This window comes from Oryctolagus cuniculus, chromosome 1 (assembly GCF_051225735.1).
Source record: "Oryctolagus cuniculus isolate XC-2025 breed Fujian yellow rabbit chromosome 1, ASM5122573v1, whole genome shotgun sequence".
NCBI classification, from domain to species: domain Eukaryota; kingdom Metazoa; phylum Chordata; class Mammalia; order Lagomorpha; family Leporidae; genus Oryctolagus; species Oryctolagus cuniculus.
This window is the reverse complement of record NC_142867.1, coordinates 220,114,530-220,128,787: the sequence shown is the minus strand read 5'-3', so window position 1 is coordinate 220,128,787 and position 14,258 is coordinate 220,114,530. Positions and strand designations below refer to the sequence as shown.

Genomic DNA, 14,258 nt, shown 5'->3' with positions numbered 1-14,258 from the left:
GGGAGACTGGAACAAATGAAAGGATGTTTTAGGGGCCATCGCTATGGCAAATGGGTAAAGACGTCCCCTGCAGGGCCGGCATCCCATATGGGCACCAGTTCTAGTCCCAGCGGCTCCACTTCTGATCCAGCTCTCTGCTATGGCCTGGGAAAGCAGTGGAAGATGGCCCAAATCCTTGGGCCCCTGCACCCACATGGGAGACCAGAAAAAACATCCTGGCTTTGGATCAGCACAGAGGAAGACCTCTTTCTCTCTCTCTCTGCCTCTCCTTCTCTCTCTGTGTAACTCTGACTTTCAAATAAATAAATAAGCCTTTAAAAAAAGACGCTTTAAACAAGGAAGTAGGTGTAAACCACAGAAGATGCTGGAGCACAAAATGTAAATGACAGGAGCAGACCATGAAAAGTTTGAATGACATAGTAAAGAATTTAGATTTATCTAAATGGCCCTGTGGAGCCACCTGGCACTTTCAAATAGAGAGTGACTAATGGCAGGCAAAGATGGTGAACCAGGAGCTTGTTGAGAGTTTTCTTGCAATAATCTAGGCAGGAGCTGAAGGTAGCTTTGAATATAATAGGAAGAGTGCAGAGAGAATGATTGCGGGAAAGGAGAATTGGAAGAATGGTGGTTGTTTGGATGTGGGGAATGACAAGGAAGGAAGTATTGAAGATGTTTCCCACTCTTCTTTCAATCGCACATCAGTTGGTCTCACTGTCAGTTGCAGCAGATGTGGGGAGACAGCTTCCTGTTCCGTGTATTGCATGTGAACACCTGTGAGGCACCGATGGACAGCAGCAAGATACGCAAGTCCTTAGGTCAAGAGAGAGGCCCAGGGTGAAGACAGATATTTTGAAGTCTTTAGTTTTAAATGATGAGCTCAGGGAGAGATTATAGAATGAGAAGTGTGCCCATTATATTTCCCTGGGGGAGTGGTGATATTTAAAAGATGGGCAAAAGAAGGAGGTCGGTGAGCAATCTTCAGAGAAGTTAAGGAAAACAGGAGGAGGCTAACACTTCAGAGGCTCTGGGAGTTCAGAATTTCAAGAAAGAGCCAGATGAAGTCAAGCAAGAAAAACACTGAAATATGTCTGCTTTGTCATGTTATTTAATCAAATCACCCTCATACTTTTCTTGAATGATGAGTCTCAAATTTCTGTCAGATCTCTTCCAGGAATGGGGTGCTCTCTACTTGTAAGAACTCAATTATTATTTTCAGTTACCATCATAATTATATTCATTATCTGAAGGGTAAGAAGCCGCTCAAGCATTACAAACATGGCATCCTCAGTGCCTGCTATGAATCTGGCACAAAAGAGGTCTTCAATAAATAAAAGCTTATGTGATGAATAAATTCATAAATGAAGGGAAGGATATCTCGTAGCAATCCTATGATGTAAGAATTTTGCTTTCATTTCTCACATGGAGAAGGATTTATGATATTCAAGGAGGAAGTCTGGAGCAGAGAATTGGTCCCTGAGCTTCAGGAGCAGGTCCACTGGCTGTTCCTCCCACTCTGTCCATTTAAGAGTTCTCTTGGCAAAAGGCATAAATGCAAATGGGAAAGTTGAGGGACTTCAGAAGCTCATGCAGCCCTTTTCTTGGTAATGAGGCTGAACTCAGCTTACATGCATGGTTTTGGACTCACAACTCAGGGGCCAGCTCCAGCCAGAACCTTCTTAGTCCTGCCAACGGAGGTTGATAGTTTTGTTGAACCTTATGGATAATTTGGACCTGGTTGCTGACTGGTGTTGAAAGCTAGAATCACTCTGATTTCTCTTCGGGTCAGTTTGCCAAGAGTACTTTTTTGGCCCTTGAAGAGCAGGGAGGTTGATCTTAACAGCCTGCTCCCAGAACATCCTGCTTCTGCCCAGAAGCCACCATTTGTTACAGTATCAGATGCAGTCACTCATCTCTGCTGCGGCAGTAGCGTTCTTTAGGACAACTAACTGTACCTGTGAAAGAACCCTGGAGTGTTGCGCCTGGTCTTATCCGAGTCCAGCTGCCCAGAAAACATTTCACATGCTCACCAACCTCACACCAGGGGTTTTACAGAGCCCCTGGTGTCCTCTCACACTCATGCCTTCATATCTTTATGTTATTTTATCTTTAAGATTTATTCTTATTTATCTGACAGACAGAGTTACAGAGAGATGCAGAGACAGAGAGAGAAAAAGGTTTTCCATCTGCTGGTTCACTCCCCAAATGGCCACAACGGCCAGAGCTGAGCCAATCAGAATCCAGGAGCCAAGAGCTTCCTCTGGGTCTCCCACATGGGTGCAGGGGCCCAAGGACTTGGGCCATCTTCTGCTGTTTTCCCAAGTGCATTAGCAGGGAGCTAGATTGGAACTGGAGCAGCTGGGACTAGAACTGGTGCCCATATTAGATGTCGCTGCTGCAGGCCAGGGCTTTAACCCACTAGCCACAATGCTGGCCCTGCCTTCATTTCTTTAATGATACTGTCTTTGGAAGCCCTACAGAGAGGATATTCTACTGTTCTTTCCATCTGCATTCTGCACAGCCCAGGGCTTTGTATGCAGCAGGTACTTTATATGGACTAACCCTTGCATGAGATAAGCAGGTTGCATTTATTTCCATAAGTCTGCTACACCACCATGGCCACTGCATGGAGGGCGGAGAAGGTGACCATGGCACTTCAGAACAGAGCTGCCACCCTGGCCAGGGGCATTTTGTTGGACTGGGAAATTAAAATAGAAAACCTAGTCCTTTAATAATCACTATAATTTTGGGTTTGCTTTATGCTAATTTCTCTTTGGTACTTCACCAGTATCAACCTAGAGATAGCTGGCTTTCAGTTTCTCCCTCTGTTAAGTATTTAATGATCTGTAAACAAACACTTCAGACAGTGTTTCTTAAAGAGACCCCAGGATTCTTTTGTTATGTGAAGATTTCCTTCATTCTTAAGCTGTTTCCTTTCTCATTATCTGTTTGCTGCCTGGCTGTTCAGCTCTTGAGAGTACACATTTTATTAGATAACCTTAATGGTAGAAATGTAGTAGCATAAATTAGTAGTTAAGCCTGAGGGCTTAACAGCCACACTTCCAGGGCTAGAGACCCTATTGAGTAAGTGTCTTAACATCTCTGTGCTGGATTTTCTTATCTATAAAGCCTGTATAATGGAAAGCCATCTCATAGATGCAATGTAATTAATCAAAGGAGTTAATAAAGAGCATTGAATTAATTAAACTCTATTAATTTAAGTAAATGAATAGGGCATTATTTGTAGCATTATGACTATTATCTGATTTGATAAGAAGTAGTGTGTATATACATGTAAATATATATACATATTTATGCAAAAACACTCAAGTAGGTATATATGTTTATTAGGGTACTTCAGAAAATTTGAGAAAAAAATGAACATTTTATTTTGGTGTAAAAAATTAAAATCGATGCATAGTTTTTATATAATATGCATTTCCATGAATCTTTGAAGACCCCTCCTAAGCATGGATTTCAATAAATTTTGCACTAGAATAAACTTATCTTAATTTCCATTCTCCTCAAGCTTTTTGAAACACCACTGTGTGTGCAATACCCTTGTGTATGTAATACCCGTCTTACTTGTTCTGAAGACCTAATACTTGGAGGAGGGCGTCCAGTTACTGTCATTTTGCAGTCGGGCATACAGATCCTGGTCCAAATCGCAACTCTGCCACTTAATAATCACCTACTTAGACTCTTCCTGTGCAGAATGAGGGTGGCGGCTCAGCTTCCTGCAGCCTTGTTTGCATCAGGGGAGGGAAGTGGCATGTGCTACAGCTGGCCTGGCAGGGCATGTGGCACCCAGAGAGGGTTGGTTCTCCCAGCTCAATACATACTTATTGAGTGGAGGCCACTTTTTCAAATGTCACTTGAGCCTTGATGGGGGTGGTGGTGGGAAGTAGGGTTCTGTTGTGTCAGGTGGAGAGTAGGGGTAACAAATCCTGGTTGCTGGGTGCTGTGGCTTCCCTGTAAATATCAACGCACTCCTTCAGTAAGTGCAAGAAGCGTTCGGGATGCTGCCTGTGCCTGCTAGAAGGTCAGATGTTTGCATTCTTCTAGGTACTCTGCACTCTGCCTGAGTGTCATTTGCTTCAGTGCATCAGACAATAGATGGACTTGATGACTGTTTGCTGGGGACACAGAGATGGACAAGATAACTTCCTTCCAGGGTGAAGAATATGGATGTGTAAATGGAACATGTGAGGAGTTAATAGGATTACCTACCCTCATGATAGTGTAGGCCCAGCAGTGAGAGAGAGAAGCTACTTCCTCACCACTCCCTCTCTCTCATACCTCCCATCTGACTTGATCTGTCTCATTGACTATTCCTTTATCCTCCCATACTCTCATCCACCTAAGCCAATAGTTTTGCAACATATCCCATACAGCGTCAGTAAGTAAGTGTTCTGGGTTGGTGGGCCATACAAGGTCTCGGTAGAACCATGTCATTCTGCCCTTACAGTGGCAAATATGTAAACAAAACGGCATAACTGTGTTTCAAGAAAACTTTTATCTACAAAAGCAAGCAGCAGGCTAGGTTTGGCTGTGAACAATAGTTTGCTGACTGGTATTGTGTGCCAGAATGCTGACTTTGCTTTCCATCTTCCAAAGCTCGTCCCTGTCTTGAAGACCGAACAGTCTTGAAGACCACGCTGTCATCCTGCTCCACACACCCCTAATATGTCCACTTCCTACTTAACCTTCCCATTTCAGGTTAAAGGAAGACTCTGTGTGCCCAGCATGTTAAAGAAGCTCTTGGGCTACACACTTCCAAGTATTTCTACTTAGTGGCATTCTCAATCACAACATTTAAACAATTATTGGTATCAATTTCCCAATCTCTCTGTTCTTCCTTCTTCACTACTGTTTCTCTTGAAACCAGCACAGTGCTTGGCACACAGCAGGCATCAATAAATGTTGACTGACTGACCAACTGACAGAGCCCAGTAGCCAATTTGTACCATCTTCTGCTTGTGCCTGGCTGCACATGTGAGAGTAAGCAGCTGAATTTCCTGCAGGCTCTCACAGTGAGGTTTTCACACAATCCTGACTGCCCATCCATCATTTTATTTTAAGCACATTACAGCTCTGTCCAAAAAAGAAAAGGAGGATACAATTAGGTCTATATCCCTCACTTGCTTAATATTTCAATTTCCCCCAGGGCACTCCCTTCAAGTGGAGATCACAGCTCATGAATATTAAATATCTCTTCTAACCCAACATGGACTCCAAGAAACAGCAGAGAGCTAGGAGCTAGGAAAAGGCCCCAACACCCAGCCCAAAGGCCTCTTCCCTCTCCCAGTCTACCTCAGTCATAATTGGCACAGATACACATCAAGACACACGTATGTACAGATACGTTTCTGGTTACTTCGAATGCCATAAAGAAGTCCTTGGTGCTTGGCTACCCAAATTCACCTGCCTTGGACTCTGGCTGCCTTTCAAAGGTCCACATCAAAGTCTGGTCTTGATTCTTCACATTCAAGCAAGTTCCAAATGGGTTCCCTGAGCCTGACCCCTTCCTGACAGTCAGGAAGCTGACCTGGGCTGAGGGCTAGAATCCCTGCTTTCTGGCGTCAGAGGCCGGCTCCTTTCTTTTCATTCCAGCCCTGACTCTCTGTGGGGTAGGCCTCCCAGGTTTGCAAAGGAGGTGGTAAACCCTTCGTCTGGGGCACGATGGGCAGCTTGATCCTAACGGTGCTGACTCAAGGGTGTTTGAATGCATCCATGAGACCTCCCTGCGGAGACCTCAGATCTTTGGTCCAGCCCGCACTCAGCCTTCCGCCCCATCGCCTCCTTTTCCTGCTCTTTTGTCCCCTCTGTGACCCCCTTTGACCCCTCTGGGTGAATGGAATTCCTTTATCCTCCCCAAGCCCTCGTTTCTTTTAAAATGCACAGTTTTTAAAACAATAACAATCTGGGATTTAAATTCTAGAAATCAGAGCCCCAAAAAGGGCTCAGGGAGTGCTTCTAATTCACACACATCACGGGAGAACAAGGAGGTGCAGTCACTTTGTAAAAGGCACTACAGGAATTTAGTGGCAGAACCCAGTGGAGAATCATTCTTGTCAGGGAAGGGTTTTGGCTCCTCTCTGGGTGCAGAGTGAGGGAGGGGAAGACGGTGTCCTAGTGACAGAGCTCCTTGAGTCTCCATTAATTACGGGGCACTGTGCTAAACCTTCTAGAGGAAGAACAGACAGAACTACAGGTCTACAGAAGAAGAAACTGGGACAGAGAGAGAGCTTGGGAGACGTGCAAGACGGCCTGGGTAGTGACTGCAACCGACAGACATCTGGACAAAGCAAGGCTCTCTGTCCAAGGCACTCTGCCAGAAGTGTAGGAGTAAGTGCCAAACTCATTCTATGCTAAAAAGCAATGAGGCTCCTGACAATGGTGATCTGTTAAAATTTAAAATACAGACCCAAACACAGAATGACTGCATTGAGTGCATAGGCTTTATGCAGTAGAACCTTTATAGGGTGATAATAATGGGAACCTACTGCTTTTCATGATTCATGAAAGGGCACAAGAAGGAAATACGTGCTCACTTTTGTTTCTTGCTGTGACTCAAGGGCACCAAACAGAAAGAGTGGAAAAGAGAAACTGTCTCTTGTTTTATGGAGAGTTAGGGTCAGGCAGATAGGATCTGAAGTCTTCCTCTCTGACCTACCAGGCTATGAACTATGCATTTAAACCCTCAGTGCCTCAATTTCCTAAGCAGCAAAGTGGGTATAATTATTTTGACTCTACAGAGTTGCTAGGAGAATGATTGAAATCATTTCTTTAAAAAAGAGTTCTTAGCCCAGAACTGGCATAATCGGGTGCCTAGTAGACAGAAGCACTTCATGGCTAAGCAAGCAGACTTTGCAGATGCACTGCAAATCCCACTTCTGCTGTTTTGAGCTGTGTGGCTTTGGGAAAGTAACTGAACCTCTCTGAATCACAGTCTTTTCCTCTACAAAGCTGAGATCATACCATTATTTGTCTCATAGGATTCTCAAGAGGTTTAATTATATTATTAATAATATAAATTATTAATGTAAATTAATTAACAATTATAATGATAGCAGTAGTAGCAAACACATACAACCCTTTTTACTGATGGAAAAACTGAGCCCTCTAGGCCAAGCTTTCCACCTTGAATCCATTTTCTGAGCCAATGCCATCTATCACACTGCCGGTGCTGAGCACCACACCTATCCCAGTTGATTGATTATCACCATTGCTGCCTTTATCACTACCACCAAACCCCCCACTCACGTTTTTCCCTCTTTTTTTAAAGATTTATTTATTCATTTACTTATTTGAAAGCCAGAATTACAGAGAGAGGAGAGGCAGAGAGAGAGAGAGAGAGAGAGTGAGAGAGAGGGAAGGAGAGAGAGATACCATTCACTGTTTTGCTCCTCAAAAGGCCACAATGGCCAGGGCCGGGCCAGGCAAACCCAGAGGCCAGGAGCTTCATTTGGGTCTCCCACGTGAGCACAGGGGCCCAAGTACTTGAGCGATTTTCTGCAGCCTTCCCAGATGCAATAGCAGGGAGCTGGATCAGAATGAGACAGCCAGGACTTCAATGGGCCAGCATCACAGGTGGAAGCTTAACCCGCCATACCACAGTACCAGTGCCTCTCCCTCTTTTTTTTTTTTTTTTTAAGTCTATCTTCAAGCCAAAGAAAGCTTTGTTTCATGAAAGTGTTTTGGGGAAAGTTACTATGTTTTCCACAGGGAAGGTCTGAATGAATGCATGCAGCCAGGAGAAGTTCTAATTTTTTTATTAAATTTTAATTTTTTTGTAAGGTGAGAGGTGGATCATCTATTATGATTTCACGTGGTTAGAAAGAAAAATAATAATAAATGCAGTTCCCAGCAGAGCCCATTCTTCTCTACCCTCTCCCCCTCCCCACCAGCAGATGCTGTTTTCCTTTTCAGCCTCTGTTGTTCTAAAGTCTCCTTGGAACATGCACCAAGAAGGTCTGGCGATTCATCTTCTTGTTTTCCTTTCTCGCCTTGGCTCAGAGCAGCCAGGGCAGCCTGACAGAGGTGCCACTAGGCTTGGTGACCCCCCTGCCCTTTGCGGTAACTGGTGGAGAGGCAGATTGATCCCTGGTCCTCCCCCTTATCTGCCTCACACACTAGAAGGGAGGGAGCTGGCTGGAGGGGGTGCTAATTGAGTTACTGGCCCTGCCTGGCTCTAACACAGAGCTGGGGATGCTGTGTCAAGGATCAGAGACAAAGTGATGCTGATGGCAGCAAATGGGGGAGTGGAGAAGAGCAGGGAGGGAGGGAGGAAGAGATAGAGACAAGCAGGGAATGTTTGCACGTCTGTGAAACACGGTGTGGGGGTCTCTCTTCCTTTGTTTTCCCAACTATATATCAGCATCAAGCAGGACTTGAAACCCCAGTGCCTCTACATAGCTGCCTGACAAATCAGGGACTCCTAGGTGTCTGAAGGCATAGAAGCCCAGTCACCCTCGTTTCACAGAAAGAGAAACTGAGGCTCCAAAACTCCAAGCAGCAGGCAGGAGGAATCTACATTTAAATTGGCACCTGGACCCAGCTGCCAGGAAAAACACAGTTGGTGAAATCTGAAGGGAGCATGGGTCTCCTGTAATGGGTTAAATGGACTCTCAGAGAGCAGCATGCTTCTAGTACTGGCTCGAGATATATTACCAAGTGTAACCCCTGTTGGGGATCCTTCACATTTTGTCTGACTAATTTGACCATTACCTTCCCTCCTTCAGCTTTTATCAGCAGCCTGTCTGTGGTTCATGACTCAGTGCTTTGGCAACAGAATTTCCAGCACTCTGAACAATGCCTCCAGCCAGTGCCTGTTGGGGGGAATTATCATTTTACTGATACCACGTGTTTTAACTGGAATCTCAGGCCTGGTATATGTTATATTTTTAAAAGGGGGGAAAGGACAAGATAATTTCCACATTGCAAGGGGATATAGCTGGCATTACCTAAGAATCCTTGTGGGTGGTGTTTGCTTGAATAAGCAACTTACTATACACTGTGGGCTGGGGGGCTGGGGGTGGTGAGGTGGGAAAGTAAAGTTCCCAGGGTGTTGTGTAATAACACACTGGCACCTTGGGGATACTTCCCCATGAGTGGGCTTCTGAAAAGTGACTGGGAACGGCACCAAAAACCTGCCCCTCCCTCCTCGGACTGCTGTTACTGACCTGGGGAAAACAGCCCTTCTCAATGGCCAGTAGTGATGATGATGAAGAAGAAGAAAATGATGATGATGATGATGATGAAGAGGGAGGAAGAGGGAGGAGTGGTGGGGGGTAGAGACTGAAGATGAGGAGGTGAAAAAAGGAGGAGGGGAAGAGGAAGAAAAAAAGAAGGGAGGAAGGTAGGGTAGGGAAGTGGAAAAGGGGGTAGGGAGGATGGGAGGAAGTGATTCTAATGGGGAAATAGAATAGAAAAAACATTCACATGGGGAGTAAAGGTAGGTACCCTCCTTGGCCCATTATTCAGTATGGATCACACTGCTTTGAGCTGTATGAACTTGGTCATGTTAAGACACCAGTGGAAACAGGAAATAGGAGACCCACATATGGCAATAGGAAACCTCACATAAGCTCACCTTAAACAAAGGTGCATAATACAGAGCATACCACCTATGGGTGTTGACAAAGGGTGGTGGTTGTTCATACCTTGCCTCTCCCTCTCAACCCCTTCAACACACACACTGAGAAAAGCAATAATTAATGCGCATCCAGAACACCCAACCTGCCAGGAATGAGGCTAGCCTAACAGTATCTTAGAATGATAATTTTATCCAGGATTCTAAATGACGATGAACAGAAACCAGCTTGACAGAACTTCACCAAATGCACATGCATACACAAGGACACACAACCCAAACCCCCTCAGACACATAAAATCTATACAAAGAATATTGTGCCTATGGGAGACTATGTGGGAAGGCTGGGAGGCCAGGCTCACAGGGTCTGAAGCCCAATTTCAAGTTCCAATGAGGCCACACAGTGGTCTTGTGAGGAGATCCAGAGTGCTCTCTGCACACTTAGCTGTGATTCTAGGTCTGTCCCTGGGACTGTCTCTGTAGTGCCAGGTCTGTCCTTGGTACTGTTCCCATGGTGCTAGGTCGGCCCCTGAAAGCTGACATGGGTTGCAGCCACTCCCAGCCCCCTCATAAAAAATGGTTTCTACAGGGTCTCCACGTCTTATCCCCCTTAGCTACTGCTGCAAAGACTTGGATTGGTAAGCCTGATTGGGAGGCAGAGAGAAAGTCCTGACCAGGTGCCACTCAGGAAAAGGGGAGACTGGGAGAATGGATGCTTGCATTATCAACAGCTGTAATGGGGTCAGGTTGGGTTCTGCTCCCTAGATGTAGGAAGGAAAGCTGACTAGTAAGCATCCCAAAATATTGGTAAACATCACCCACAGTTGGTTCCTGGGACTTTATTTTCTATATGAGAACATTCAGGCCTAGCCATTGGCACATGAGCCAGGTCTATTCTCTTGACCGCTGTCCCAACAAATGTGATAACAAGAACAACATTCACCTCAGCAAAGCCTCCCACACTCAGTCGTCATTTCTCTGACTCATTTAAGTGGGATCTGCTGGGAGCCAACACCCACTGTCAATTCTTCAGCTGTCCCCCTTAGAGGAACAGAGTTTTGTAGAGTGCAGCTATTGAGTTTGTCCTTGGAACGGAGTCCCAGGAAACTCAAATCTCTGAACAGACCCCATTCTTCCTGGAATACCTATGCCTCTGTGTATGCACATAATGGGATTCTGAATGGACAGCAAATGGCATAGTTGAGGTCATTCTTCCTATACAAATACCACTCATTACCCAGGGAGAGTAAAGAGGAATCTCCTGTCTATACCACCAACAGCTTTGTATCTTATTTCATTAATTGGCTACATGAAAGTTCATCATTCACTACCTGCTCCTGCCCCCAACCCTTACAAAACCAGGTAACTTTATCTAGTGAGTTCTGGAGTCAGTCTCTTATTTTTATTTAACATACTTATTTTTATTTTATTTGAAAGACAGAGACAGGAAGGGGGGGAGGGAGGAAGGGAGGGAAGGAGAGAGAGAGAAAGAGAGAGAGAGAGAGAGAGAGAGAGAGAATCTTCCATCTGTTGGTTCCCTTCTCAAATGCCTGCAATTGTCATGGTTGGGCCAGACTGAAGCCAGAAGCCTGAAACTCAATCTGGTTTTCCCAGGTGGATGGCATGGACCCAAGTACTGAAACTCTTACTTGCTGCTTCCCAGAGTGTGTACTTACAGGAAGCTGGATCAGAAGTGGAGGCAGGACTCGAACCCAGGCGCTCCACTATGAGATGAGGGCATCAAAACAGTATCTTAAGCACTGTGCCAAGCACCCACCCTAGTGTCAGTCTCTTTGGGTTTAAGTCCAAGCTCTACTACTTAACTTAGTATTCTTAATTTACCACCCACATGCCTCAGTTTTCTCTTTTGCAAAAGCAGTACAACAAAAGAATTATTATGAGAAGAAGATTTTATAAATATGCTTGGTATATTATAGGTGTTCAGTAAATAGCAGTATCAGAACACTTAAAATCTGGTAGAGAGTAACAGACTATATAAAGATGGATCTATGAGTCTCATCCTCTTGCTAATACCCTCAGCTTTTTCTTTTCCTCTAAACACTCCAGTTAACACAGTTTGAAAAACCACTCATCTGGTCAAATATAATCATTTTCGCCAAAACACAATAGAAGAAGCAAGATCTGAGGAAGAAGTAAGGCAAACTGGGGCTGGACTTGCAGTCTGGTGGTATTTCCTACAGTCCCCAGGACTAAATGCTGAGAATTCAGTTCTTTTCCTAAGATTTGGTGAACAACATCCTGATTTTCACCTATTCTTTTCTTCAGGTTCCAAAAGGCCAGGGTAGGAATACACCCCACATCCGTGGACCAAGGATTAACTACTGTTGTAGGGAAAGGGACAGACAGTAAATATTTTAGGTTTTTAGGACCACAGGGCCCCTGTTTCAAGCACTCCATTTTACTGAGAAAGTAGCAATTGACGATGTCAATGAATGAGTGGAGAGCTATTTTCCAAGAAAGCCTTGCTTACAAACACAGGTAGTAAGAGGATTCTGCCTCATGGACTACTGTTTGCAGGTGATTTCCATGGATGATGACCTTCTATCTGTAAGAGACTTTTATTGTTGCGAAGTTCTAAAGCTACATAGCACATAGAGATCAGGGCCAAGGTATCTCTTGTGGGGTACCATATCCTACCTTCACCACATCCTACCTTCTTCCCTGAAGTACTTGCTTACCTGCCACATTAGCGTGAGTAACATAGGCATGCATTTTCTAACACGGTGGTGTGGCAGTAACATTATTTGCCAGGAGGATTATGGTGAGGGCTGGGATTTGGTTCAAACTGAGCTCAAAACTAAGAAATTTGGTCACTTGCCTTGGAGATCACACAACAGAAAGGCAGGTTCCTAGAGACCACCTAATCTAATCATTTCCATCTACATAAGGTAAACTGAAGGTCAGGTGAGGAAAGCAACTTGAACAGCTTTAAGCAAGTTCTGAGCACAGCTGGGACCTGACTATGGTTTTGTTAATATTAGTCCAAAGTACTTTCTACCAGAATGCTAGAGTAGTATCAAGATTTTTTCAAATCAACATAGAAGTGGGGGGTGATCTCCTTTAATTAAAACTTCCAAGCCTTGTCTAGAAACTCCCCTGTCCTTTGTCTGCCTCCTCCCGTTTTCCAATCCCCATTTTCAGAGAATCTCTATGGTGTTGCTCTGTCCTCACTCCTTGCCAAGGAGATAGTACGTTCTCAATAAATGTGCAGTGGGAATTGAAGGAAAATGAAATGGCTAATGATCTTTACCTTCTCTGAGCTCACAATCTTTTGGGAAAAGAGAGGGGCTAACACCGCACCCCTGTAACTCGCTGCAGATGCGAGGATGCGATGACATCTCCTTCCCTTTAGTCCTTCTAGAAAATTGCCTTTCAGTGAGAAATCTTCCCACCAGGGTTTTCATCCCCTCTGTAGCTGCCCCTTCCTTTTTTCAGATAGAGCACCTCTGTCTTTTGTACTTGCAAATGAATTGCGATTAGTTTTCACCTCCAGCCCTAGGGATTAGCTGGAGGACCTTTGATCTTCAGGTATCGATTTGCATCTTAAAGGAAGTATGATCTCATCTGGGCCAGCTCAAAATTCCATCCCTGCCCCCCAACCCCTGTCTGTTTACCAGCCCCGGGCTGACCAGGGCCTCCCAAGTGGGGCTGAAACAGCCAGATCAGCCAGACTCTGAGAAGGCAGAGGAAAACACATTTCCCATCTGACTCGGGAAAGGTGGGAAAAGGACGTTTGCTTTCTAAACACAGGCCGGTCTGCTATTTCTCCTTCTTCACGTCAGGGAGACTGCCCAAGGTTCTGAGCCTGCCGAGGTGACCTTGGAGGTTCCTGGATCCTGATTAGAGATTATGCCAAAAAATGGGCTTGAGAATCAGATAAAATCAGGTTCAAGTCCCACTTCTGTCTTCAATCACTTCTGACCTGTGCAACTCTGAAGTTGTATAGCCTCTCTGTTGTTTTTGTTTTTGTTTTTGTTTTTGTTTTTTTTTTTGACAGGCAGAGTGGACAGTGAGAGACAGAGAGAAAGGTCTTCCTTTTGCCATTGGTTCACCCTCCAATGGCCAGGGTGCTGCGGCCGGCGCACTGCGCTGATCCAATGGCAGGAGCCAGGTACTTATCCTGGTCTCCCATGGGGTGCAGGGCCCAAGCACTTCGGCCATCCTCCACTGCACTCCCGGGCCATAGCAGAGAGCTGGCCTGGAAGAGGGACAACCGGGACAGAATCCGGCGCCCTGACCGGGACTAGAACCTGGTGTGCCGGTGCCGCAAGGCGGAGGATTAGCCTAGTGAGCCGCGGCTCTGGCACCTCTCTGACTTTTGCTTTTTCTTTTAACACAGGCAAAAAAAGAAAAAAAAGAAAAAAGAAAAAAGCCTTGCACCTCTATAGGAATAGCCACCATAGGGAGTTGGTGTGATGAAGAGCAATAATGATGCCTATAAGATAACGCTTAATTTTTAAAAAATTCCATGGCATGGTCATCATCTATAAGAACCTAAGCTTTCAGTGGTAGTTATATCTGCTAGCTTTTTGGTGGTGGTTTTTTTTTTTTTATTGCCGCATTTCATGCAGTCTAAAACAGCGTTTGGCACATAGGAGGCATTCTATGCACATGTGCAACATCAAGGAGTAAATCATCACCTAGT

General features: G+C 45.0%; 1 protein-coding gene across 2 annotated transcripts in view; it reads right to left on the bottom strand.

The window, feature by feature from the left end:
- Positions 1-14,258, bottom strand: part of PAPPA (pappalysin 1) — a 266,049-nt gene that overhangs the window by 121,687 nt on the left and 130,104 nt on the right. The window lies entirely within an intron of this gene.